General features: G+C 39.5%; 1 protein-coding gene across 2 annotated transcripts in view; it reads left to right on the top strand.

The window, feature by feature from the left end:
• LHFPL6 (LHFPL tetraspan subfamily member 6) overlaps positions 1-27,982 on the top strand; it is a 255,257-nt gene that overhangs the window by 182,571 nt on the left and 44,704 nt on the right. The window lies entirely within an intron of this gene.

Below are 27,982 nucleotides of genomic sequence, written 5' to 3'. Positions count from 1 at the left end.
TATCCAGGAGGTTGAGGCAGGAGGATCTCTTGAGCAGAGAAGTTGAGGCCAGCCTTGGCAACATAGTGAGACCCACCCCCCTACCTCCAATCCCTAAAATAAAAAGATCCTGTGTAGCCTTGGGTTTGACATTTAAATAGGAACATAATTTATAAATATTTTAGTCTTATTTTCCACTTTAAAGAGTAGGATATTTTCCTGAGTACATATCAATGTGGATACATTTTGTAGTTATTATTTGACCACAGACTCTGAAGAACTGGCATAAAATATTGTTTACTACAAGTATGTTGAATTGGATTAAAATGAATAACAAATGCTATTTTTTTCTTCGTAAATATTCCAGATGTCTTTCATTAAATATCATCTTCTCCCTTTTTTTCAAGGTCCACAATATTTTGTATTTTACTTAATGATGCATATATTGTACTACTTTGTATTGCATATAATTTTATAAACTCTTTGGAGTTAAGTCTCATTCATCTTTGAATCTATTGTGATATCTGCAGAAGGCAGGCAATATAGTGAAGTTGTTAAGAGAGTGCTTACTGATGCTAGACATGGGTTCTGAGGTTCTGGTTTCTTCGCTGTCATTTACAATTTGTATAAATGTAGGGAAGCAGCCCTTCTGTACTTCAGTTCCTTCTCTGTAAGATGGGGACAATTGTGGCATCTGCTTCTTACTGTTGTTGTAAAGATGAAATGAATCAATCGACATAAAGCTCTGAGGACAGTTCCCGAAACATAGTTAGTGCTCAGGAATTGTTAGCTGCTCTTTTTAGGCATTGCAGTATAATTAAGATTCCGATAGTGATTCCTGAATGAGAAAAAGAAAAAAAAATTAGAAAGACCTAGAAGTAGTGGTGAGTCAAAAGTCATATGTAAAAATATAGAATTGCTTGGTAAAGTTTCTATCTGCTAATTCCCCAGTACAATTTGTTTCTCAGATGTTCTTCAAATAAAGTGCACTGATCATTTGTAGTTAAATATATTCAAAGTGTTATAAATCATCCTGGTCATAACCAATTCCCAGATTATTTTTTGTAAATATTGACAGTCTCCTGATTCAGTTAGGTAGGCAGGACTATGGTAACAAATCAACCCAAAAATGTATAATGACTGAAACACAATGAAGGTTTATTTCTAGCTCACATTACAGCCCAAGTAGATATGACTAGTCAGCTTCCATATGATGATTCAAGAACCCAGGTTCTATCAATAGGTATAAAATGCCCTAAGTCTCTTCTATACTTATGTCCCGCTGACAGAAGGGAAAGAGAATGTGGGAGGCTGCATCCATCTACTTCTCTTAAAAGCCATGATGAGAAATAGCACACGTCACTTACTCTTATATTCCTTGGCTAGATTTCACCTAATGGCTACATCCCACTGAAGAGACACTGGGAAATTTAGCTTAAGTATGTGCCTCAGAAGAATAAATTGAATTTTATAAATAGCTGGCAGTGCTCGTCATTATTTAGAGGTAGACGAGGGCTATAGTTTTATTTCCTGACAATTCCGTTGCAAATACAGAAGCATCCTCATAACATTCCCACACAGGTATGTAATAGCAACCAGGCTTAAAAATCAGAGTGCCTTTTCTGAAGCTCATCAAAATCCCAGGTCTCTGTGCCTGTAGGTACTTTAATCACAGCTGACATGAAAGGGTCCTCTGGAGATAAACACAACACTATTCTAGCGGCAGGACTCACGGTTAAGCTTAGAGATGGAATCAGGCAACCAAAGTCCTATGAATCATGCTTAGATATACCACTGTTTTGGAATCAAGCTCAGTAACCATTTCCAAAAACAGCTCACTTCCAAAAAGTGGCTCACCTCCTTAGCTCACTGGATTATTCTAGTATTACACATAAGAGGGAAGAATGTCTTTAGTTTCTATCCAATTTACATATTTTGAGCACCAATAATTTTACTAACAAAACTTTCACCTCTTATATCTATTTTGCCAATTAGAAAAGCTTCTTAGGTTAGTGTGGACATAAAAATAAGGAAAGCGGATCTGCAGCAGCCGCCCTGGAGTGTGGCCTCTTGCTGAAATACTAGCAACTACAGTTGATGTGCATATTCCTACAACGAGCAACTAACCACCCCTCGGGTATAAAAAGGTTACTCACACATACATATCATACTATCCATGCGGACATGTATTTATTATAGGCAGCAAAATATAAAAGGTAAATATAGCTTTTTATTTACATATCCCTCTGACAGAGATAGTCAGTGAAGAAGGCTCCCCTGTAATCAACCACCTATTTATAATACAATGGCTTAACATGTTATACTTGCTTGAAATATGGAATGCTGTCCATAAGTCAGGCAGCTGTGCTGTGCTGTCAGGAAGTCGTTGTAGCTTTCTATTTTTCCCCTGCAAAGATTGATAGGGGGCGATGACTTCTTGATTCAATAACCCCCAGAAAAGGAAGTAATGAAATGTTAACATTCTTCAAAGACTTCACTTTTGAAAAGCATCCTGAAGCTACTGTGGGCTGATTGATCATCTCAGTGGGGGTGTCTTCTGGGAGGTTTTGTACAAAATACTCTTAGATTGTGCAATAAGGAGCTGCATTTCCCCAGAACATGAGAAATACTTGTTGTGAAGGTTATTCATATATTTTTTTTGCATACTCAGAAATCCTTGTTTTTCTTGACGGTCTTTTGTTGGTTTTGTCATTGGTGGGATGGGGAGAAAGAGGATTTGTTTCTCTGAAACGATATTCGAAGTGAGTTTTTAGATCCTAGATGGAGAGTTCATTTCTAAGTTGTATAATAACATTGTTTTTGAGTTTAGTGGTGGTGTTCCTTGGGGATGTTGGAGACCACCCTACTTGTGCTTGGGGGCTGCTATCTTCATTGTGGTTTTCACCATGGCAATGGGAATAGAATTTTCAGCTCTCTGAGCTCTTCTGCATCCTTAAGTAAGCTTGCATAATACTGCTGAGGACAAAGCAGTTGCCTGCTGAAAGCCAAATGAATGCATAAATTTGGCCTCAAGATTTTTGAACTGTTGTGAAAGAGTTTTTGTGTCTTGGGTTTCTTTTTTTCTTTCAAATCACCACTAGCGAAGTTTTTCTTCAGATGATATCTTTGTTATCCAAAATATGATGTATAATGAAGATAGGTAGACAGTTTTAACATATGATTTACAAATGATTTTCAGAGTCTAGATAAGTCTTTTAAGAATTTTTACATTAAGTGAAAGCTTCCACTTTAAACATTTGTCTGGTATTTGTGCTGGCCATGATCCAACACAAGATTATTGCTTCTGTAACAAAAATGATAAACTCCGTAGAACCTGGCTTACAGATCTTACCATATTATTGAATAGCATTGAATGGTATTGAGTTATTCTTTTTCTAGATGACTGTGCTAAAAGGAAGCTATTGTTAGAGAACAATTTATTTTTGAATTGTTTCTTTTCCTTTCCTTTCTTCCTTTCCTTTCCTTTCACATTATAGTTTCCCTAACCAAATGACAGTTTTAATTACTGTTAACCTGAAGACGTTCTGGTAAGTTTTACCCAAATAATCCGATGGTTACTTTAGGAAACATAAAGAGCAAGTGCATTTATTGAACTGTCATATCAAACCTGTCTATTGTGGAAGGCAGGCATTTGAATCGATAAGTACAGCTTGGCTCAGAGACATACAAGTCCCTGAAACTTATCAGGAATGAGAACAATGTGACAACAAAGAATGCTTATCAGTGGTAGTCATGCATAGTATCTGAGTACATTTCAATTTTTTTTTTTTTTTTTTTTTGAGACAGAGTCTCGCTCTGTTGTCTAGGCTGGAGTCCAGTGGTGCTATGTGAGCTCACTGTGACCTCCACCTTCCAGGGTCAAGTGATTCTCCTGCCTCAGCCTCCCAAGTAGCTGGGATTACAGGCGTGGGCCACCATGCTTGACTAATGTTTGTATTTTTAGTAGAGATAGGGTTTCAACATGTTGGTCAGACTGGTCTCAAACTTCTGACCTCAGGCAATTTGCCTGCGTTGGGCTCCCAAAGTGCTGGGATTACAGGCATGAGCCACCACATCCAGCAGTACATTTCAGTTTGAGCTATGAAGTCTGTAGACATCCGGTATGATGACTCAGCGAATGTCTTGAAGGACAGATCATTTAGAAATATGAAACAAAAGGCATTTGGCTTGTAGATTTAGGTGATGTCAAAGTTACCTGCTTAACACTACAAATTCCTCATATCTTAGAGTGCACTAAGGTACTTTCCCACTATCGTGCACAAACGGACCAGTACAAATACTCTGATTATTGTGATGGCTCTTTACAAAACATTCAGGTGGCTTGGGGTTGGAAAAAGCCACATAAGAAGTTTTTACTTTCTTAGAGATGACCATTGTAGTGAATTAAAGAATAAGGATAACGACACAAACCTCTCATTCCTTCTATTACTATTTAAAAAGTTTTTCTGAATTACATTTCTGGTTATGCTGCTGGAAGCTCCAGACTCGATCTGCTTTCTGTTTTGGATGTTGATAGGCAGGGTGTCATGGTGACAGGGCACTGGCTGTTTTTCACGGTTTGCTTATATTTGAACTTGACTTTTATTTTCAATGGCTCAAGCCATAGCAGTTCAAAGATGAGGAATGAGTGTTTGTTGTTTGTTTGGTGTGAAATAGAGGAAAGGACTATAATAAAAATAGAATGGACCCAAATCACGGAAGAATGCATTATTTATTAAGTCATTTTAGTTTCCTGTAATAAGAACTGGGAAGTCTCTGGATGTTTATAATTGGCTATATGTAAACAATAATCCTGCAAGATCTGTGTAAGGATCAAATAAATTGCACTTAATTAAAGTGATTTTACCAGGAACTTTCTAACATTGTTTTCAATTTGAAGATGAAAAGATATCTTCATTACTATGGAATAATTTCCTGCCCTTCTGTTCTGATAATCTGGGGAAAGACTTCTGCCTGCATTAGGGCAGTTAAGTTTAGTCTACAAGTTAGACAACCAAGATATTTCCATAAATCAAATAGCAATTTCAATTTATATCTAACTTATTAATAAGTGTACATTAAACTCAGCTATTTCTTAGCATAACCGAGTAACTTATTCAATGGCTTTTGACACTTTGGAGAATGCATATATGTTGTATTTACTTATTTTATTTCCATTGTATTTCAAAAGGGATTTGAGATAGCTAAGTATAAACATACTGCTTTAGATCATGTCAGGTACAAAGATGCATAAGCAGTCTCTGGCATCCGTTTTGGTTACCAAGTTATGCAGAAGGAAAGTGAAGCATTGAACACTGTGTCCCAGACAGCATCTGCCACCTTCTATTCATTCTCAGAAGAAAAACTACCCTGTTTCTTTCCAAGAGAATCTACTACTGTTTATCTGACTCTAATAATTGTTTTTTTAAAATATATTCATTGATGGCTAATTAAATGAGTTGACCTTTATAACATGGTTCTTGAAGAAACAAGTTGATAGGTCATAAATTCATTGTTAATAATTATGTGCAAAGGTGTATGTTCTGTGTACTTGTATATGAATGGCTCAGTGACTATTAAATTGAAACACCCTTTTAAACAAATATTCGTTAGGTAGCAGAGCGTCACTTTCATAGTTCATTACATTTAACTCCTATCTGTGTCTTATTTTTTCCATTATAGGCAGATATCTTCTAAAGCATTTCTAAGTTATTTTCCTTAGCAAATATCAAGTTTATATGACATGACCTAATTCTTCCAGTTTTCAGTTTCTAAGATGTTTGGCCCATGTCCCATTTGACACTCACCCGGGAAGGATCAAGAACGGTTAGTGATGTTTGTGGCTAAAAGTCTAGAAAACAGAAAAGTTAATTGCTGTAGACAAATGCCTTAGCCTGCATCAAGGCGAACTTTAGACTGCCGTATGGCCAGAAGGTGGGGGAACTCAGAAGGGCTTGGTCTGGAAGAATCAGACTCTGCCCCGGGAGTTCTTTCTCAGGCAGAGCATCTATAAAAGGACTGGAGAGGTTGAGAAAATCATTAATGACTTGGTCAGTACAGAATTTTTTTAAATGAAAAGGAGAAACTTTGGAATACGATAGAGAAATTAATTGTCTATGAAACTCAAATAAATACAAATTAATACAGTGGAATCAGTGAAGGATATTAGCTCAAAACTTCATGTGGTTTACAAAATTCTAATAGAGGAAAATTAAATAAATATATGACTTTCATCTAGACATCTGTGCTGCAAGACCACTCTGTGTAGAGGGCATGGTCTGGAGGCCCATGTTGACCTAATGACTGTCAAACAGGGTTTCCTTGGTGTGTCAATGATGGTGGTAAGAAAAATTACCTTGGATCTCTTGCAATCTCACAACTTACCTCTAGGCTAAAACCTGCAATTGATATTCAACCACTCCTAGTGGTTGCTATTTGCTTGTCAGCATGACCACAAAATTGTTTGAGGTGATTCCATTGTTTCTATTAAGACTTAAAATTAAATGTACAGTATTTAAGAAAATCACCCCATAATATTAAATGCTTTTGTATTAATAAATCCAGATGTATTTGGCATTTTAAGTGTGTATCTTCACTGAACACTGATTACATTAAAATGGGTAATTGACAATTTTATTCAGATTTGGGTTTTTAAGTTGAAATCTTAATAAGTTTATCAAAAATATTGAACAACTTGAGATAACTTAGGATCCATTGTGTTTGGACTTTAATTTGTTATATTGACAAGAACAACTTACGTGTGTGGTAGTGTTTGTTTGTCCTCAAACAACTGAGGCAATTAAGGAAATTAAAAAGAAAATGTATAAATGTAAGTTTAAAATGTCTAAGGAATTTGATTAAATACATGAGACCAGGCATTGATCAAAGATTCCCTAAAAGCAATTGTTAATATTTCCTGAATTTCAAAAGAGAATTTAAAAATATTTTAATTTGGATTTAGAAACTTTGAGAATATTTATTTTGAAAAAAAATAAATTCTAGGTAATCTTAACTCTTAACCAAAAGCCACACATTGATACTATAATGACACTATTCTTCCTCAAATAGTGTATTGTTTATTGGGGGGAAAAAGGCTCCTGCCTGGGCTCGGTGGCTCATGCCTGTAATCCCAGAACTTTGGAAGGTGAAGGCAGGCAGATCACGAGGTCAAGAGATCAAGACCATCCTGCCCAACATGGTGAAACCCTATCTCTACTAAAAATACAAAAATTAGCTGGGTATGGTGGCACATGCCTGTAATCCCAGCTACTCGGGAAGCTGAGGCAGGAGAATCACTGGAACCCAGGAGGCAGAGGTTGCAATGAACCAAGATCGTGCCACTGCAGTCCAGCCTGGCAACAGAGCGAGACTCCATTTCACAAAAAATGGCTCCCAAACAGACAGCATTTTGCATAACAATGTAAATTGCTACATAAAACACATCTAATACATTGTTATGTCAAACCCTGATTGGGAAAGAGTATAAGCCATTTTCTGTGGCACAGAACTAAGCTGGACCAGGGAGTGAAACTGCATTTTGAACCCTTATTGTTATTTCCCGTTCATCATGAACTCTGGTGAGCTCAGTTACAATACAGAATAATAAGTTAATGTCAGTCACACCCATGAGGATTCTTTTATGCTGCTACCCATTGCAAAAATACCTTGGACAAATTTCATCCTTTGTTTTAATAGGATGAGTCCTGCGGTTAACTCAGATTTCATTTGCGTAAAGAGCTGTCTCTGCCCTCGAGCAGCTTGGACTAATCTTGTGTATCCTTCATTAGTACTTTTACCACATGCCTGCTTTCACCCTGGAGCTCCCTAGAATTTATGCGTACTCTGTCTCTGATGTGGCCTGTGAACACTACCTTAATTTGCAGCACCTGCTTTTGTTATGAGGCAGAAGTGCCTGAGAGCATCTTCTGGTCTGTTTGTGAGACAGCTCTTTGAAATTAGCAAGAATGTTTCTTGTCCCCTTTCCTCAGTCTGGGTTTCTGCTCAGAAGTTATCTGTTCATGCTGGATGTTGGAATGGTAGTTTGTGGAGACAGCCCAGAAAATGTTTGTGTCATCAAGGATTTGGGTGGAATATAAAAATGTGAAGAAAGTAAATATTTTAGAGAACATAAACCAATCTGTTTATTCTAGCACTGCTCTATGATTCATCAGGCTAATCATTTAAATATTATCCCAAATGCTTGATCAAAATTAAATATGATAGCTTTCAAAATGGAGCTCGCTCTTTCACATTTTATGAGTGAATCTGGTTTTCTGACTCAGGTAAACAAAAGGATGCCAGCTTATGCAAATGTTTCATATAGCTCAGGAAGACTTGCTGGGTAAGGAAATTCAAGACTGAGACAGAAGACAAAGTTGGGATGGATAGAGAGAGCCTGTACTACATGATTTATAAATTAGACTGTCCATGCCCAGGTTCACTCATTTAAGTCAAGGAGGACAGGTGTCCACATATGTGTATTACTCTTTATCACCTTGCACTCAATTTTATTGGTCTTTTTTAAATATATTCTGCATTATCCAGCTCTCTTATGGTTTCATATGCATTAATTATGCTTGTAAAGAGATTACAAGATTTTTTCTGTCACTCCAAATTACCTGTTAGAAAACTGATCACACCGTATTCAAATATTTGGTTAGTTGGCTAGTTTTAATTTGGGGGATTAAGCATCCATGAAAAGGTAAATATTGAATATATTGACTTATTCATTTGCACAAATAAATATCATCCTGTCCCAGGTATTGTACTAGATGCTTAGATGCAGTGATGATACAACAGTCAAGGTCTTGGCTCTTGTAGGGTACACCATTTGGAGGCATAGGGGGAGGATCAGAACAAAGATGGCACAGCTAAGGATAAAATAAGAAGTACAGAAAGCTATAAAATGGCTCTCATAAATGGCAGAGAAACCTAAATTAGCTGGAGCGATTATTGAAGTCCTCGCTGGAAAAATAACATTGAAACCAGTAGTTCCCAAACTTCAGTGCCCAATGGAACCATCTAGGGAATCTTTAAAAAACACTGGTTTTTAAAACTGGAGCTCCCACCTCCTGTTGTTATTATTTAATTTGTATAGGCTGTGACTTGGGCAGTGGGATTTTTGAAAGCTGTCTAGGTGATTCTAATACGTTTCAGAGTTTGAGAGCCAGTGATTTAGGCCGAGACCTGAAGAGTGAGTCGGAATTGACCAGGTGAGGAATGTTGGGGGAATATAGTCTTCTTGAGTTTGAAAGGACTGTATACCCAAGGGACTGAAAGAAGGCTTGTTTGTTGGATCACGGTGAAAAACAAGGCTTTTGACTACTGATCTAAGCCAGTTTGGTCATGAACAACACTTAGATTGATTTTATTAGTTAGCAACTAATAAGTTTAAAGTATTATAGGTACCCTTATCACCTGGCTACTAGGCTATAAAAAATGTAAATTTCAAACAGAATTCCTTTTTTTAAATTATTATACTTTAAGTTCTGCGGTACATGTGCAGATCGTGCAGGTTTGTTACATAGGTATACACATGCCATCGTGGTGGTTTGCTGCATCCATTGCTCTGTCATCTACATTAGGTATTTCTCCTAATGCTATCCCTCCCCAATCTCTCCATCCACTACTATTTCTCCCCAGCCCCCCACCCCCCCAGGCCCCAGTGTGTGATGTTCCCATCCCTGTGTCCCTGTGTTCTCATTGTTCAACACCCACTTATAAGTGAGAACATGTGATGTTTGGTTTTCTGTTCTTGTGTCAGTTTCCAGTTTCATCCACATCCCTGAAAAGGACATGAACTCATCCTTTTTTATGGTTTCATAGTATTCCATGGTATTTATGTGCCACATTTTCTTTGTCCAGTCTATCATCGATGGGCATTTGGGTTGGTTCCAGGTCTTTGCTATTGTAAACAGTGCTGCAATAAACATACATGTGCATGTGTCTTTATAATAGAATGATTTATAATCCTTTGGGTATATACCCAGTAATGGGATTGCTGGGTCAAATGGTGTTTCTATTTCTACATCCTTGAGGAATCGCCGCACTGTCTTTCACAATGGTTGAATTAATTTACACGCCCACCAACAGTGTAAAAGCATTCCCTTTTCTCCACTTCCTCTCCAGCATCTGTTTTCTCCTGATCTTTTAATGATCACCATTCTAACTGGCATGAGATGGTATCTCAATGTGGTTTTGATTTGCATTTCTCTAATGACCAGTGATAATGAGCTTTTTTTCATATGTTTGTTGGCTACATAAATGTCTTCTTTTGAAAAGTGTCTCAAACAGAATTCCGTCACATACTTATTTAATAAGCAGCCTTTAGCAAAGCAGGCACAAAGCAGTTCACACACTGTGTTACTTAAGCTTCACAAAGTCTCAGCTCTCTGTATATCCAGGTAAGCTGGCCTTGCCTTATACGAAAGGTTTGTTAAGGCAAAAACAACAGCATTTATCAGGCATGATTCTAGGCCTTCTTGTTGGCATCGTAAATCAGAAATTCTCCTAAACCAATGCTGGGCACATATCCAACTACGTATTAAGCCACAGGCACCATTTCTCTAAGAGGTACAGGATTCAAGCCTAAGGGATACATGATAACAGGCCTGGCTGGATTCTTACATATTTCTACAATGGTGAGGGTATGTCTAACATATTTCTACCCATGCACATACTTTGAATAGCTTAAACATCACCTAATGAAATTTCATTATTACATCTATCATGCAAATTAACGATACACTACTTTCATCAATGAAAACCCAATGTTGATATTCATTGGCTACTGGCAAAGTTTCTGCTCTTGATTGATACACAGATGATAAAAGGGCTTGTAGCCACTGCCTCTGGAGTGTGTCTCTTTCTGATTGAATGTTACCTTGCCACCCTAGTCTTGCCTCCTTTATAGCACATTGCCTTGATGACTCCTGAACATGAAAGTATAAACCAACTGATATATGCACAATATCACACTGATTATGCTGGAGTAAATTTAAAGTAAATTACAGACTGTAACAGAAGAGTAATGGCCATCTCAGAGCCTGGAAAGATTGAAAAGGAGGCAAGGATAAAATTCTTCTTGGATGAGAAAGCTGACGCTAATTGACTTTCTTCTTGCCTATTTATAGAATACAAGTGCTTATAGAGAGCAAAGAAATAAAGGAGGAAATGGAGAGCTGCTTGAATGTTCACTTTTATAAACCAGCAAATGCCTTCATTGTCTAGCTCTGTGAATGACTTGAATTGCCACTTAAAAGCATTGCTTCTTCCATATCTCACACAACGTATTGATCCCCACTTTTCCCTATTTCTCAATATCTGGAGCTTAAAATATTCATCAGAAAACTCTTGTTACAATTATTAAATTATCTTGTTACTGTGTATCCGGTTGAGGGAATTCCTTCGAGGACCCTTTGGTGCTTTTTTCAATAATGAGGTTCCATCTTGATCAAAAGAAAATCAAAGTGAGGACTTGAGTACTGCGGGAGTCACAGCCCTAACCTCTAGCAGACTGTGAGAGATACTTTCCCACAGCCAGTTCAAAAGACAAGGCAGGGATTTTGAAATCCGTGTTTGACATCTTTTTGACACTATTAGATTACATAGATTCAGCTGCTGGCTACGCCTTTATGCCATTCTCAATAGCAGAGATATTTATGAAGACTTCTCCATTTCCAGCTACTCTTCTGCTTTTGTTGCTGGAGGATTAGTTTGCCTTCAGAGCAGATCATTTTTAGGGTTGCTTTTCATGAGTCAGCATTTTCTATGCTCTTTTACGTTACAGATGGAGCCTGTGATCCTGATCTGTATTTGTGTTGTCAATAGAAATATAATTTGAACTACATATGCCATTTTAAATTTTCTTGGAGCTAAATTTCTACATTTAAAAAAGCAAAAAGGGCCAGGCACAGTGGCTCATGCCTATAATCCTACCACTGTATGAGGCCAGGACTCGAGGATCACTTCAGGCCAGAATTTAAAGACCAGCTTGACCTACGTAACAAGATTTCTGTCTCCACAAAAAAATTGCAAAGTATTAGCCAGGCATGGTGGCGCATGCCAATAGTGCCAGCTGCTCAGTAGGCTGAGGTAGGAGGATTGCTTGGGTCCAGGAGTTCAGGGCTGCAGGGAGCCATGATTATGCCACTGCGCTCCAGCCTGGGTGACAGAGCAAGAACCCAACTCAAAAAATAAACAATTAATGAAAATAAAAAAGCAAAAGAGACATGAAATTAACTTTAATAATATATTTTGTAGAAATCAATGTATCAAAAATATTGTTATTCTAACATGTAATAGGTGCAAAAATTATTATGAGGTATTTTACCTTCTTTTTTTCATATAAAGTCTTTGTAATTGGTGTGTCTTTTATACTTTTCCAACACATTTTGAGTTGGAATAGTCGCATTTCCATTGCTCAATAGCCGTATGTGGTTAGTGGCTACTATATTGGACAGTACGCATCTGTTTAAGAGTACTGAGAAATGTGTTATCTAAATAACCCATTGTTCATTCTGTAAAGCACATGCCTGGATCATTCCCTATCTTCCTAGTGGCTTTTGTGACCAAGGCACCTACTGTTGAGATGACAGGCTTAGGACATTACTGGAGGACAGCTAATTGGCTTTTTGAAATTCAAACATGTAAAAGTCTTTAGTTCCATGCCCTAGCCATTTTGATTAATTGTTCACAGTGATATAAAAATGATAGAAATAGACTGATTGCTGATAGTAATAGAGCATTGGCAAGTGAGGAAAGGTGTGAGAATGAGTAAGCAGTAGAACTCATGGTACTTTTGTGAAACCTAAATTTTAAAAACTCGGAAGAAAAAGGCTGAGCATGTGTATCTCCAGAAAGCTCATGAATACTCATGCTGCTTATCTTTCTGCTTCAGCATCAGCCTAGTAATGACTACCGGAAAAAACAGACACAAATGATAGAAGATGCCCCCTTCCTCACACCTTATTGAATCTGACGGCATGAGACAGTAAGGTCATCATCTCCCAGTGTTGATTCCAAGTCTCCCTCATCTGTATCATCATGAAGCTGAGGAATTTCCCCTCTTAAGTGGAAACAGTGAACTCTCACTTTTAAAGGAGAGAGACAGAGAGAGAGGAACAAACTGTTCTTGTTTTTCTTCCTGCCTAGCCCTTACTTTCATTGTTATGTAAGCAGTTCATGCAAATGATTTTGGTGCCTGTGTGTGCATTTCTAAAAACTAAAAAAGACATTGTAAAACCACCACCCAAAGTCCACGTAAAAGGATTTCAGGGATTCTATAATTGTTGAATTTAGACTACTGAATGTGTCTACTGTGGAATTTGTAGTTATGCTCAACATAATCATGAGACTGCAATTTAATGTCACACAAGCTCAAAAAGGAATAATTTGAATCACTTTTCTGTATGTTAATTATAGGATGGCTTGCTCTATGGTTTTAATTATCATTTTCTCTAATACTTCTTTGTTTATTTGTTTGGTGATTCAGCTTAAACATAGTTGAAACTGGTACTTAGCAATGAAAAGGAATGAAAAAGGTTTGGAATAAACACAGTAGTTGATACTAACAGGCATTTTGGTGCTGGGAAGATACAGAAGGATATTACTAATATTTATCATTCTTACAATAGTCTGAAACGTCTGAAAGCCATTCCCTCTAACACAGCACTGTCCAGTAGAACTGTCTGCAAATGATGAGAATGTCTCCTGTCTGTTATCTAGTAAGGAAGCCAACGGCCACATCTGGCTATTGGACATGAAAAAATGTGACTTGTATGACTCTGAAACCAAAACCTGATTATTTTCTAAGAATTTACATTTCTCTATTGAACTCACATCAATGTTTTTTCCAAGTTAGTATCGACAACAAATACCAGTTTGAAGTGAATGTATGCTGAGGTGCACATTACTGCCACCCTTCATTTTAAATTTGGCTGTTAATAATTTTCACCTTACTTAGGCCTGGTTTTTTGGATCAAATTTGGTTTTATGAATTTTCTTACTTAACTGTGGTAGTCCAAGTTTTCTGATCTTGAAGCTGCTTCAGCTTTTTTGAGGTGCCGATGATGCTAGAACTTATCTTGCCTCAAATGTAAGAGACAATATTAGTCAGAACATTTTGGTTTCTCATTGAATTTCTTTGCTTTCTACAGCTTGACCTTTTAGAACATTATCCTTTCAATCCCCATGCCTCTCCCTCTTTCACAAACAAGAGTTCATAATTCTTGTCCTGATTTGCCAATTTTGTTATCCTAAATTTCCAATTAAGATATACCTATATATGTGTTGTGATAGGAGTTTAGAAAGAACTTGTTCAACTCTTGCTTCCCAGTTTTCCTCTTTCCTAATTATCATTTTCCTTCCCTAATAAATGCTAATTAAACTACTTTTCTTCCTTGTTTAGAGCCTTCTGTTTTAATATTCTTCTGTGTAAAGAGGCTAAATTTAGTTTTTCCTCTGAATTCTTCAGACCATTTTAAACAGGAATGAATATGTAAAACCATTTTAGACTGTGGTTTCTTATTTTCACAACAAGATAGCTTCAAATACTATAGATATGTGTTCATATATTTTAATAGAAGTCACAGAATAAACCAGATTGACCCTATGCTCTTTTGGCTTACAAACATGTATGTTGAAACTTTGAAAGCCCCTTTTCTGGTGTCTGAATAACCACAGGGTTTTTAAAACTTGAATTCCTGCACTAATCATTGGCTCTAGGAAAGACTTGGAGTTGTAGGGTAGGTTGGCCACACTTACGTCAAATGATTATAAAATGTGCTCTGCTGTTCTAGAGCAGCAATCCCCAACTTTCTGGCACTAGGGACCTGTTTTGTGGAAGACAATTTTTCCACAGACAGGGAGGCATAGTGGGGGATGGTTTTGGGATAAAACTGTTCCACTTCAGATCCTTAGGTATTAGTTTGATTCTTTTAAGGAATGCACAGCCTAGATCCATCGCATGCAGAGTTCACAATAAGGTTTGTGCTCCTATGAGAATCTAATGCCACTGTTGATCTGACAGGAGGCAGAGCTCAGGCAATAATGCTCACTTGTCCACCGCTCACCTCTTGCTATGCGGCCCAGTTCCTAACAGACCAGGGACTGGTGGTGGTCTGTAGCCCAGGGAATGGGGAACCCCTGTTTTAGAGGCTGGTGAGACTTGGTTAAATCCAATAAATTTACAATATCCAAGAAGGCAAAGTAGTGCTACCAAAGCTTTCCAGTTGCAGAGTCACCTCAAATTTGGGCTAGTGAAGACTGAAGCAGCTTCCATTGCTCTGCACTTTGAAGAAAGGCTTTATCCCTTAGGCAGTTGAGAAATACAGGTTTCTGGAAATACATCTTTCTTACTATTTGGTAAATTAAAGGATGAGCCTCACAGGTCAGGTCCAGATAACTCAATGCTAGAATGTTTAATAACTTTGTCCTTCAAAGAGCTCAAAGAAATTGACTGCTCTTTCTTAAATCTTCATATAACATCCATGAATTTCCTTGGGAGATTTTACAATTTTATTTTTTTGTTGCATTGAGCCTATTCAGAAACTCAGTAGGAAAATGGGCAAAGGAGAAGCAGCCCTGGTTGAAATGGGGTTTGTCTCTGAAGTCCTTCCTTCTTCTCTTTCCTTGATGATGTTTTGTCCGTGTGTCCCAGCCGTGCAGTCCTCGGGGGAGTGCCCATGGAATACACTCTGAAGACTGGCCAAAAGGGTCACAAAAGGTGTGTGTGATGAACAAAAGTTTGGTTGAGATGCTGCCTCCACCCCAAAACACTGTTAATGTCATTCTAATGCTGCTCAGCAGAGTTACTGCTTCTGTCTCTCTCTACACAAATGCACGCATGCGCACACACACACACACTCATTCTGAGTTTCCTAGATCTCAAAATAATTCATTAGTTAAGGCTCTAAATAAATGGCAATTTCAGAATAGATTGGGACTTTCTGAGTTACACCCCTCCCCAACGAAAGAGAGACAACGGAAATTATTCTACTCACCAGGAGCTCCCGGAAATAGAGTTTATATGGAAATAAAACATCAGCTTCAGAATAACAGTCTGTGCATTGGGTGAGGAGAAACTCAGCAGATGTAGAAACAAAAAGAGGAGAACAACCAAACCCTGAGGTGCCAGAGGAAAGAGGGATATATGACCTTACTTTACCTTCGTCATGGATGATTTACAAGGATTAATTAAGTAAAAGTCGGTAAATTTCTTGAAACTCTTTGGAGAAAGAAGCTATTTAAATATAAATTATGATCATGCAGCTTACATCTCACATGTCAGGCATGCATGGTTAACTGTGTCTGATGTGTAAGTTATGCTTCCTCCAGGTTATAGCCATGAGGATCCTGGATCGACCTCCCTCCTTTGACATGGTGGTAAGACAGAGATTGATGGTGTTATATGTGGCACCTGAGTCCAGAGCATCTGAGCTGTGACGTTGTACTTGGAGAAACCAGAGCCTCTATCTGTGCCTCTTCTTGGGGGCATTTTCTTAAGACATTTGAGGATGGGGTGGGAAACAGAAGTTAGTAAACTGAGAAAATCTACTTTTTTTTTCAATTTACTTTATTAACTTATTGCCTAAGAGGGCAAAACAAATTAAATGAGAGAAGAATATATTTTTAACCAGATGTTTTAGTTTTCTAGGGCGTCTGTAAAAAAGGACCACCAAGCATGAGACTTAAAACAACAGAAATATATTCTCTCACAGTTCTGAAGGCTAGAAGTCTAAAATAAAGGTGTTGGCCTCTTCCTAGCTTCTGGTTGCCCTAGGCATTCCTTGGCTTATGGCAGCCTTGAATGTGACTCCAGACTCTGCCCGGGTGTGGGTGTGGGTGTGTGTGTGTGTGTGTGTGTGTGTGTGTGTGTGTGTGTGTCTTCACCTGCCTTCTTCCTGTCTTCTTTTTTCCCCTTTTCCTTTCCTTTTCCCTTTCCTTTCTTTCTTTCCTTTCTTTTCTTTCTTTCCTTTCTTTCCCTTCCTTCCTTTCTTTCCCTCCCTCCCTCCCTCCCTCCCTCCCTTCCTTCCTTCCCTCCTTCCTTCCTTCTTTCTTCCTTTCTCCCTCCCTCCCGCCCTCCTTTCATCTCATTCTGTCACCCCAGGCTAAAGTGCAGTGGCACAATCACAGTTTGTTGCAGCCGTGACTTATCTGGCTCAAGTGATCCTCCCACCTCAGCCTCCCAAATAGCTGGTACCACAGGTGCACACCACCACATTTGGCTAATTTTTGCATTTTTTGTAGAGACAGTGTCTTGCCATGTTGCCCAGACCAGTCTTTAACTCCTGGGCTCAAACAATCCTCCTGCCCTGGCCTCCCTAAAGTGCTGGGATTACAGCATGAGCCACAGCACCCAGCCTCCTGTCTTCTTATAAGGACACCAGTCATATTACAGTAAGGACCTAGCCTTCTCCAGTGTGATTTCATCTTATCTAATTACATCTGCAACAACCTCATTTCCAAATAAGTTCACATTCTGAGGTACTGGGGATTAGGACCTTAATATACCTCTTTTTTGGAGATAGGAGGATGCAGTTTAGCCCATAACACCAGGTTAGGATAGTTTTCAAAATTATGGAGGAGCTGAACCTTGCCCTTATGTAAAATATTGGGTGCAGCCCTCCCCTGCTGGGAGCAGCAGTGGAGGGCAGCCCCTCTGCTCTGCACCCCTGCCAGCTCACCTTGTTCCATCCCACCTGGGCACATGTTCTTTAGACGCCACAGAGACACTCCCACACCCCGCAGGGCTTCAAGGGTCACAGCAGAAAAAGCTGCAAAACTAGATGTTCCATTGGTTTCCTTTCTCAAATAACACCCTATGCCTTTATAACAGGCAGCTTTAAGGAACGCAAACTCTGAAAATAGTCTGTTTATAAGGCTTGTTGGAGAGCAATTGCATTTCCTCTGTTTGTTGGTTTTAACATAAAGAAAATAGAATCTACTGAAAGCAGACTTTTTCCAGTGTCACCTTAGCACTGCTACCAGCACCCATTCAAAGCCTACGACAGACTGGGGGCTGATTTTTCCCCTCTACATGTTCACGTCCATGGAGGATGGTAGCATACAGCTCACCCTCTAGAATCTAACTCCCTCCTTTCATAAAGATTGGGAAAGTGGGAAATTCATTCTTGGAAAGACAGCCAGTTCTGCTTAGCAGCACAAGTTCCACCCGCAAAACCAATTGACTCCGCAGCAGAAACCCTGACTGAGGTCCATGCCGCCTCCCACCCGGAGTGATGGAACTCTTGGGAATAGTTGCCCAGGCTCCTGGGAGGAATGCAGACTTGCTTATCAGTCTTTGGGAGGCTGTGATCTCCCTGGCAAGGAGAATTATATTTTTTAGATAACTAGATCCAGGAAGAGGAGGCTCTGGGAAAGCACACAAAGCTGCCCAAGGGGAAAAGTCCTGACGATAACTCCATAAAAGGCAGCTTTAAATGGTCTCAGCTGATCCATATTTTTAGAAAATTGTTTTTACTCAGCCTGCCTGACTGTAATACTATTGACAGAAACAGCAGTGAAAGGGAGATAAACATGATGTTGTGATCTTTCTTTTTATGCCTCCCATGAAGCCCTGGGTAGTATAAATTGTGCTTGACAACCTTTGATTAGCAGCTGCTCATTCTGCTGAGGAAAGGAGGCATTTATTTGAGACACTGTTCTCCCTTCATAAATAAGCTAGAAATTTGCTGCTGGTAATAGTTTCCCAGAGGAAGCCAGGTCTGATCCTCCTCTTTCACACCTCTGGACACTTCTGTTTGCAGCCCTGTGGGAAGGAGCAGTGGGGAATCCATGAGGCCAATTGGGGAAGTCTGTGTCTCACTCTTAGGGCAGCACTGGGTGACCTCAGCACCTTTTTGAATGTGATATGGTCTATGCCAGGCAGATCAAGTACTTTCTTCTTTTCTCTGTGACAGTGTGGTGCTGCAGAAAATGCTTTGGATTGAGCAACAAAAGATTTCATTCCATTTCTGATTCTTTTACTAGCTGTGACTTTGAGCACGCCATCTAATCTCTTTGATCTGCAGCCTAGATTCATTCTTCTAAAACCAAGCTATCCATGTACTTAAAGGGAAATGGCTCCAGATATGTGAAGCCACAGGATAAACCCAAAATATCTTCTAAGAGCATCAATTTTACTGCCTCGTTTTGAAGAAAGCATTTTTATGTGAGAAACAAGGCTACCCATGGATTAGAATGGAGAACTTCTCAATAATTTTTCAGTAGGGTCAAGGCAAACCTGTTTCAGAGAAGTAATAACTTAAGTATGAGTTCACTACTCTTTGATTTTAGGAATATTGTCATGGAAAAAAGTTTGAGAAGCACTAGATTAGATCATCTTGAGGCTGCCTTTCTACTCTTATATTTGGGGATTCAACAATAAACCTCTGTTATGGGCTGAACATCGCCCCCTACAAGTTCAAATATTGAAGCCCTAACCCCCAGCACCTCAGAATGTGACTGTGTGGAAATAGGACCTCGAGAAGGTGATTAAGTTAAAACAAGGCCGTTAAGGTGGGTCCTAATCTAATCTGACAGGTGTCTTCATCACAAGAGGAAATTTGGTGCTAGGTGGAGTGGCTCGCACTTGTAAACTCAGTAATTTAGAAGGCTCAGTCAGGAGGATCGCTTGAGGCCTGCAGATTGAGATCAGCCTGGGCACCATAGGAAGAAATATGTTGATAAAACATATCTTCAAACAGATAAAAAACTAGCTGAGTGTGGTGGCATATGCTTGTAGTCCCAGCTATTTGGGAGGCAGAGGCCAGAGGATCACTTGAGCCCAGTAGTTCAAGGCTGCAGTGAGCCAGGATCAGGCCACTCTACTCCAGCCTGGGCGACACAGAGAGACTCCATCTCCGTAGAATAAAAAAGAAAAGGAAATTTGGACTTACATTAGGGATGCCTGCTTACAGGGGAAAGACCATGTGAGGATACCGTGATAAATGGCTATCTCAAAGCCAAGAAGAGAGGCTCACAAGAAACCCAACCTGCCCACACCTTGATCTAGGACTTCTAAGCCTCGAGAATGGGAATAAATAAATACATAAACAAATGAATGAGTGAAGGTTGTTTGAGCCACCCAGTCTGTGGTGTTTTGTGATTGCAGACTTAGCAAACAACACAGGTTCCCTTTGCCTACTACATAAAGGCCAACTTCCTTGGCCCAGAAATAATGACCTTCTGTGAGGGTCATTGACCCCATCCTCACCATTTAGCCACCACTGCCCTCTACTCCCTTAATTCTTAACTTGCTCTGTTTTCATGTTGTGCCTGCCCATCGCCAGGCCTATTCTCTTCACCTGAGATGATTACGTGTCTACTTCTCAAAACGCACTCATCCCTAACCACCTCCTTCCCCCTCAGGTCCAGCCTAAAATGAATGGACTTAACTGGTAACTGCTGGTTTTGCTGCTAAATGGCACAAGGATAGCCTTGACTTTGGGTTATCTCTGCCTTACCCTTCTTCCTCTCAGATGCCAGAGTAAATAGACCACTTCTTCCGTGTTTTGAATGTTTGTTTCCACAGCAAGACGTCCCATGCTTGACATAGAGTCAAAGCCCACCCGCTCAATGCATGAAACAGAGATCAGTCAATATTGTTTTCTCTGCCAAATACGTTTTTAAATATACAGTCATTCCTTATTATCCTTGGGGTATTGGTTCCAGGCCCTTTCTTAGATATCAACATCTGCACATGCTCAAGTCCATATAAAATGGCACAGTATTTGCATATAAACTATGCACATTTCCTATATAAATTAAATCACCTCTAGATTACTTGTAATAACTCATATAGTATAAATGCAATGTAATAGTTGTTATAGTGTATTGTTTAGGGAATAACAACAAGGAAGAGAAGTTTGTGTTCAATGTGGATGTAATTTTTTTTCCAAATATTTTTGATCCATAGCTGGTGAATTCATGGATTCAGAACTCATGGATACAGAGGGCTGATTCTATCTTATAAATATATTTTACACATATATATTTCTTATATATAGCTACATTTTAAACAATACCTTAAAATATATCTCATATTTTGATTCATGGGTATACAACCGGTGCTCAGGTTTTTGTTTGCGGAAAATTCATACTGAGATAATTAAAATATCAGGCTAAAAATGAGTATTCCTGATTCTACCTTCTGCTAGTTTTGCAATGTGAAATGCAGCATTTGCCCCCCACCTTTTTTTTTTTTTTTTTTTGAGTTAGAGTTTTGCTCTTGTTGCCTGGAGTGCAATGGGGTAATCTTGGCTCACTGCAACTTCTGCCTCCCAGATTCAAGTGATTCTCCTGCCTCAGCCTCCCAAGTACCTGGGATTACAGGTGCCTGCCACCATACCTGGCTAATTTTGTATTTTTAATAGAGACAGCGTTTCACTATCTTGGCCAAGCTGGTCTCGAACTCCTGTCTTCAGGTGATCCACCTGCCTTGGCCTCCCAAAGTGCTAGGATTACAAGCATGAGCCACCACACCTGGCCACTTTTACGGATTTTGAAGTCTGTTTTTTGTTTTTTTTTTTTTTTTTAATTTTACTCTGCTGGTTGGATAATCTATTTGAAAATATATAAGTCATTGTGACTGCTTGTGGTAGTATTTTAAATACTTTTTCCTTTGTAAAATACTTTATAATCATATTTCAAGGTATGTTTTTATATCTTTTAATATTTAAAAAAATGCTAAAGACAGATGTGATTTAAATCGAGTCAAAGTGGAAAAAAAAAGTATTGAACTGACTGGAAACAAAATTCTCAAGTACTTTCGAAACTTGTTTGGGACTGATCAGTACATCACAGATGGAAAAGTAAAAAGTTTCAGTTATCCTTGACATTTCAAGAGAGAAAGAAAACAGGAAAATCATGATAGCTGTCTTGAAAGAAATTGCTTTCAAACTGCTCTTTGTCAGCTATTCCAGATGGCTTTGCTGGGTTTTTTTTAGCAGAAGTGAAGGTATTTTAAAAAGACCTGAGGAAAATAGATGAGGTTCTTCTTTCCTGATGTCCCAGAAGGAGGATGAAGGGAAAACTATTTTTAAAGAACTGTTTCTTTTAAGTGAGTTGGCCACCTGTACCACCGTATTGATGGTGCATATCAGCAGTCTTATGATGCATTCATATTCTCTAAATTTTAGTGATGAAAAAGTTGCTGTGTGAGTATACATAGTGAAAACAATATATATCCTAAGCTGAAAAGTTGGTAGAAGTTAGTAAATGCCTGTTATAAATGGCTTATATATTTAAAATATATGGTATATAATTTGTATACATTACATTCATAATAACAAAATAAGCTACATATATAATTTGTAGATAGAAATTATACATGAGGTTGTAGATGATTATACATAAGGTTTGATACACACATACGTATGTATATGTATGTTTTATAAATTCCTACGTAAATGCTTACAATCCTTAAAACAGCTCTGTGGTATGTATTTTATGCCTTCTTTACTGATGAGGAAACACACTCAGAGAAAGGCAAGACAGTTGCCCATGATCACAAAGCCAAAGGGGAACATAGCCATACTTCTAAGGCCATCCATTTCATTACCATATAACACTGCAATAGTGTTTGTGAAATTCATAGGGTGTTTGGTTCACTGTGGCATCACAATGAGTAGTAAAGACCTGGATTCAGGCCAGGCATGGTGGCCCACGCCTGTAATTCCAGCACTTCGGGAGGCCGAGGCAGGCAGATCATGAGGTCAGGAGTTCGAGACCAGCCTGGCCAACATGGTGAAACCCCATCTCTACTAAAAATACAAAAATTAGCCCAGTGCAGTGGTGCATACCTATAGTCCCAGCTCCTTGGGAGGCTGAGGCAGAAGAATTGGTTGAAACCAGGAGGTGGAGTTTGCAATAAGCTGAAATCGGGCTGCTACTTCATTCCAGCCTGGGTGACAGAGCAAGACTCGGTCTGAAAAAAAAAAGACCTGGATTCAGGTCTATCCTGTAGTGCATCAAAATAAAAATCCATGCAATTGCATGCTTTAATTTTCTTGTTTGCAAGCTAGGGATACGTAATATCTGCCATCAGAATATCTAGGACTTAAAGAAACGTGCTGTATTAAGGCATGATATACTTATTTTCATTAGTATTAGGCTTTTCACTTGATACTTTCTGCATTACTGTTTTTGGATTGGATTCTTTAAGTTTTTATTTGTATGCATTTAGGAGTACACATAGAGGTGTGTTCCATGGATGTGTTGCGTAGTGGGGAGGTCTAGGCTTTTAGTGTGCCCATCACGGGAATAGTGCACATTGTACCTGACAGGTAATACTTCATCTCTCACTTGCTTCCCACTCTGTATTACATTTTAAAAGTTTGTTCTGGCCAGGCGCAGTGGCTCACGCCTGTAATCCCAGCACTTTGGGAGGCCGAGGCAGGTGGATCACAAGGTCAGGGGTTCAAGACGAGACTGGCCAACATAGTGAAACCCCGTCCTACTAAAAATACAAAAACTTAGTCAGATGTTGTGGTGTGCACCTGGTAATCCCAGCTACTAGGGAGGCCGAGGCAGGAGGATCGCATGACCCCAGGAGGCAGAGGTTGCAGTGAGCCGAGATCGCACCATTGCACTCCAGCCCAGGCAATAGTGCAAGACTCCATCTCAAAAACAAACAAACAAACAAACAAAAAAAACCTGTTTGTTTTCTTTGTTCTTTATTTTTAGAGGCAGCATCTCGTTCTGTCTCCCAGGATGGAGTGCAGTGGTGCAGTCATAGCTCACTGCAGCCTTGAACCCCTGGGCTTAAGCAATTCTCCTGCCTCAGCCTCCTGAGTAGTTGGGACTACAGGCATGTACCACCATGCTTGGCTAATGTTTTTCTTTTTTAAGAGAAGGAGTCTTGCTGTGTTGCCCAGGCTGGTGCTCTTCTTATTTATCTGTGTAAGAGGCTTCAATTGGCTCACTGTGGCAGGACAAACTACACAGAGTGTATATAAATTTGTAGAAGGTCTTTCTTTCCTATCCATTTCATCAAATGTAGGTTTTACTACTTTTTAAAAATATGTCTGACATCCTACTTTGCTGTTGGTGTGGGGCTCATGATTTACTTAAGAACCTTAGAAATATATAAGAAGAGGAATTACTTCTTACCAAAACTATTTTTTTAAAAGTTAAGTAGAAATGAATGAAGATAGTTGGAAATCTGTTGGTACTTGGGCTCTTGATGTGTTGGTTAAGGGCACTCATGGGGAGAAAGGTTTAACTCTTCCTCCTAAATACTGTTATGTTAGAACTGAAATGAGTTTCTGAAATAGAACTTATATAGGAGAGAAGCTGAAGTGAAAGCCCCAGGGAACTCATCACTCCTTTGGAAGATTTCTCTACCTGAGTTCTGCACTGTCTTGGGTAATTTTATGATATTAGTATATCAAAACTAAGGAGGGAGATATTTTTCCTCAGATAGTCTGCCCTCTCTGTGTGTGCTTCTCCTGAGTGATTTCCTATAGCACATCTTCCTTTATCATATACAAACATAACATGCCACCATCTACTGCACACTGGGCAATTGGTGTGCATTGCTCTGATGGTCATACCATCCCCAAGAGTTGCAGGTGGCTTTGTTCACACTTGCCCCGAGAGAAACCTGAGTTTCAAAACAAGTGGCCTGCCTAGGCCACACTCACCAGTGCAGAGGCTGGCTCCACACCAGTGGCCCTCTGGCTCCAAAGCTTCCAGCCCTTCCTCTACAGCAGGCTCCCAGTTCAGGACCCCATTTGAGTTAAAACCTGGCCATGCTTCTTCTTTATAGTTTTTGACCTTAGGTAATGATTAAAAAATAATAAATTACTATTTCTCACAGCCATATGAGAAGGTGCATTTCCTGGGCCCCTTCTTCTCAACCCACAAGCCCACTCTTCCTTTCTTCCCAGGGAGTTTGGTTACTCACACCCCACTAGTTCACCACTCATCAGCCCCTCCCCTGAGGTCATGGGATCCAGTGTAGAAGCTGTGTGTATGAATTAGCATGACAAACAGTGTAGTTCCTCATATGATCTGCACAGAATCAGGGCAACTTCGTTCTACCGTTGTCTCCATTCAAACAGGATGCAACCCCTAATTCTGCTCCAGTTCTTTCAGGAGACAGTGTATTTATTTCAGGAGTCTCTTCTCCAGCTAACTGTCTATGCACAGAGTTAGCCCCATCACAAAGTCCCTCATATCAACTCGCCCAGAATCCCTGAGAGAATTGCACAACGAGTGCATTCTGTAGAAAAGATGTTATTTCCCAAGCCCAGAGTAAATCACTCTACAAGCCCACGGGAAGGAGACCATGGGTTAGGGCTCTAGCAGGAATCACAAGTCTGTACAGATGTCGGGGGAAAGCTTGGCAGTGGCCAGGGATGCCATTCTACTTCATGATGCCAAGGTGTGTCGCCCATGAGACTTCAAACACATGGCATCATCTGCCCTGCACTTCAAGCGGAAGTTTTGCAAATCTCTCCCACAACACTGCGCATCCTGATGTAATGATGGTGCGCTTTGTTTTCATAAAGTCACTGTTATATAAATAAAAATAAAGGGTCAAAGTGTCACCTCCCCCTCCTCATAATTTCGTAAGAAGGAAGCTGCTTCTACATGCTCTGCCACTGTGCTGGGATTTTGAAAGCATTTTCTCCAATGCTGTCAGTAATTCCGTGAAGAAGTACTGGGTATCTATGTTGATGTGATTTGAATGCTTGTCCCTGCTAAATCTCATGGTGAAACATAATCCCCAATCTTGGAGGTGGGGCTTGATGGGAGGTGTTCGGGTCATGGGGGAATATCCCTCGTGGAATGCCTGCCCCGTGGTAATCAGCTCTTGCTAGAGTTGGTGGTTTAAAGAGCTGGGCAGCTGTCTTGCTTCTCTCCTTCACCATGGGATACACTGGCTACCCCTTTGCCATCCACTGTGATTGGAAACTTCCTAAGTCCTCACCAGGAGCAAATGCTAGTACCATGCTTCTTGTACAACCTGCAGAACCATAAGCCAAAATAAGCCTCTTTTCTTTACAAATTACCCAGCCTCAGTTATTCCTTTATAGCAACACAAATGGACTAACACACATTTTTTGGAAGAAAGTTCTGAGGGTCAAGTTTACAAGACTTGCTTCGGCAGTACCTAGTAAGTGGCATGCCTGATATTTGAATACAGCACTTTCTGACTCCTAAGCCTTTCTTTCTGACCCTTTGCCACTGGAATATTTATTTTCGTGAGTAATTAGTTTAGGAACGTACCACGACTGGAGTCTGGTTTGGCATTCACATTGCATTTTCTTTTTTTTTTTTAAAGATGGGGTTTCACCATGATGGCCAGGCTGGTCTTGAACTCCTGACCTCAGGTGATCCACCCACCCTGGCCTCCCAAAGTGCTAGGATTACAGGCGTGAGCCACTGCGCCCGGCCTAACGTTGCATTTTCAAAGCAAGGGTAGAATGTATCCAGGGTTTGTCTTGCAGATTTACTTATGCACTTTTGCTTTTGTGTTTTCTGGTCAGGACTTTTCTGACAGAATATTGTTGGAGCCTAGCCCTTCTCCTGGAAGATTTCATGTTGAAATGTGGTGATTATGTGCATTCTTTATTTTCTTATTGAAGAAGGTCAGTGTCAGGAGTAATTCCTTTTTTTGCACAAAATGACAGTTATCATTAAGAGAAAATATGTCTATTGAAAAGTCTGAGCTGCACAGCTTATCTGTGCTGGGAGTCTTTATTTTGTCATTCTGAGGTTTGTGAAATGTCTTTTAAGGTTCTTATTGGAATTTCTGGGTCAGGTAGCTGAAGCAAACTGATCCTATTTTAAGTTGTAGGATAGTTGTTTGAGAAATGTGAAAGGCTTAAAGGTATCCATTACTCTGGATTTGTATAAAAATCACTTTCCAAGCTGATGGATCCCAATTTAGTACTATCAGGCCTTCAGGATACAGTCCTGTCTCAGTTATAGCTTTGGGGATCTAATTTTGTGTCTGTGTCATAGATCTGCATAGACTCCTGGGCCAAAGAAAGAAGAGGACGGAGTATGAATGATGACAGGGAGCTGTATACGCTGATGCCTGAAACCTACTATGACAAGCACCCCCATCCCTGAAAAAAAAAGATGGATATATGGATTAATAGAGGAATGGGAAAATAGGTAGACCCTAATTTCAAAAACCTGTTAATTGTAGAAACTAAATGGTGGGTATTTGGATATTCACTATACAGTTCTTTCAACTTTTCTGTAAGTTTGAAATTTTTCATAATGCCATGTCAGAGGGAATAAAAAGACATGTATTAACTCTTAGGTGTAGAGATGTGGTTAGTTCCAGCAAATGTATTTGTCGTGAAGATGTGGGCAAATGATACAGCAGAAACTTCTGCTTCTGATTGGGTAGTGTTTGGTTTATTTGTTTGTTTTAAACTGGTGAACACCTGTAGGTGCTAATGAAGAATCTGAAAGTGGCAGGTATAATAGAATGAAACATTTGCTATTCTGGAACAGTGGTAATATCTTTATTAATATTGACATGAACAACTATAATATGCTGCCCCTGTTAGATGCCAAGCCCTAGACCTGTCACTTTTATCAAGTCATTAATTTATTTCTAATAACAGTGCTAAAGATAAAAGTACCATGCTAAATGAACAGGAACCATTAGCTCTATTTTATAAAGATGAAAGACTGAGCTCAGAGAGGTCAAAGGCATGCTCCTCAGGGTCACATATTTAGTTAAGGCTGGTGTCAGCATTCAGGCCTGACGTGATGGCCATCAAAGTCTATGCAATTTCCATTCGACCCTCGAGGATCAATGTGTGGTTCTGGACAGCAACCTCAGCCTCACGAGGAGCTGGTTGGAAATGCGGGACATTGGGCCTCATCCCAAAACTACAGAACTAGAACCTGCATTTTAACAAACCCGCTGGCTGTTTCTGTGCACATCAGTCTGAGCAGTGCTACACTGGACCATGGTACTCTGGAAATTTGGGACCATGTTTTTATTTTTCTCTCCATGTAATGCAGGACACCA

Source organism: Sapajus apella, unplaced genomic scaffold (genome assembly GCF_009761245.1).
Source record: "Sapajus apella isolate SASKATOON/1434 unplaced genomic scaffold, GSC_monkey_1.0 scaffold32, whole genome shotgun sequence".
Taxonomy (NCBI): Eukaryota; Metazoa; Chordata; class Mammalia; order Primates; family Cebidae; genus Sapajus; species Sapajus apella.
The sequence above is the reverse complement of the archived record's forward strand: the minus strand, read 5'-3'. Positions and strand labels throughout refer to the sequence as shown.